Here is a 1,120-nt window from a genome sequence, read left to right as displayed (position 1 = left end):
TACCTTGTCTTGTCCTTGCCTGGAATTTTTAGTAACTTGACTTTGTTACCTTGCAGGAATACCTGAACCTGAACCTGACCTGGCCTTGTGGTGAACACAGCTTGGATTTACATTTGCCTGTGGAAGAGCCATTCTACTTCATGAACCAAGAACCACACCTCTCGGACCTCACTGGTTGGCAGCCTCCTGGATTCCTCACTCCTCGCCGAGCCTACAAGAACCTCGTCCACCCTCCTCCTTTTTCCACCGCGCCGACTTCTGTATTCCTGGACCCATTAATCATTCTGGCACACATTACCTTCATCCTAATCAGTCTCACGGGTAAACAACATCTTGGTCTCTCCGCTTTCCTCCCTCTGGCGGATCACTCCATTAACCAAGTAAGACTAACTCTTATAGCAATAGTTCAAGACCCTGAGTTATCCTGCTCATCAACCTGTTTGTTTTTACAGTTGGTTTCCCGGTTCCTGTTTCCCTGCCCAAGTCACTTCACTGTAAATAAAACACATTACCGTAAATCTTTGTCTCCTGAGTTGCTTTTCTGCATGTGGGTCAGATCCGTAAGAACCAATATGACAGAACACTCTGGCCCAACAGACCCAGCAGAAGCACTCAGGAGAACTCTGTCTGAACAACAACACCAAATCATAACCCATGACTCTTCACTCCGTTCTGTGTTTGAACAGCAAAAACAGACAAATCAACAGATTGAACAACTAGCCTCCTTGTTACAGCACACCCTGAGTAGTTTATCCTCCCCGGCAGTAGAGGGCGCCTCAGCCACTCAGGTTTCCCAGCAACTTCCGCATTCACGTATTGTCACTTCCCCGAATCCTGAGAAGTTCTCTGGTGAGAGAGAGGATTGTAGGGGTTTTCTTTTGCAGTGCACCTTAGTCTTTAATCATTCCCCACAGTCTTTCCCTCATGATTCAGTAAAGATCTCATTTATTCTTGGCCTACTTTCTGGAAAGGCTTTGGGATGGGCAGAGGCTTGTTTTTCTAACTGTTCTGATTTCGGATGGACTTTTTCTGAGTTTGAGGAGGATTTTCGACAGGCGTTTTCTTGTGGGGAGGATTTAACTGCAAATGCTTGTAGCCTTTGGTCGATTAAACAGAGAAA

The 1,120-nt window shown here is 46.1% G+C and overlaps 1 long non-coding RNA gene across 1 annotated transcript; it reads left to right on the top strand.

Moving 5' to 3' along the window:
• The first annotated feature begins 109 nt into the window (after positions 1–109).
• LOC124881798 lies at positions 110–518 on the top strand. Its single transcript, XR_007041751.1, has 2 exons — positions 110–380; positions 453–518. It is a non-coding gene; the product is annotated as an uncharacterized LOC124881798 (long non-coding RNA).
• The last annotated feature ends 602 nt before the right edge of the window (positions 519–1,120 follow it).

This window comes from Girardinichthys multiradiatus, chromosome 15, assembly GCF_021462225.1.
Source record: "Girardinichthys multiradiatus isolate DD_20200921_A chromosome 15, DD_fGirMul_XY1, whole genome shotgun sequence".
Taxonomy (NCBI): Eukaryota; Metazoa; Chordata; class Actinopteri; order Cyprinodontiformes; family Goodeidae; genus Girardinichthys; species Girardinichthys multiradiatus.
The sequence above is the reverse complement of the archived record's forward strand: the minus strand, read 5'-3'. Positions and strand labels throughout refer to the sequence as shown.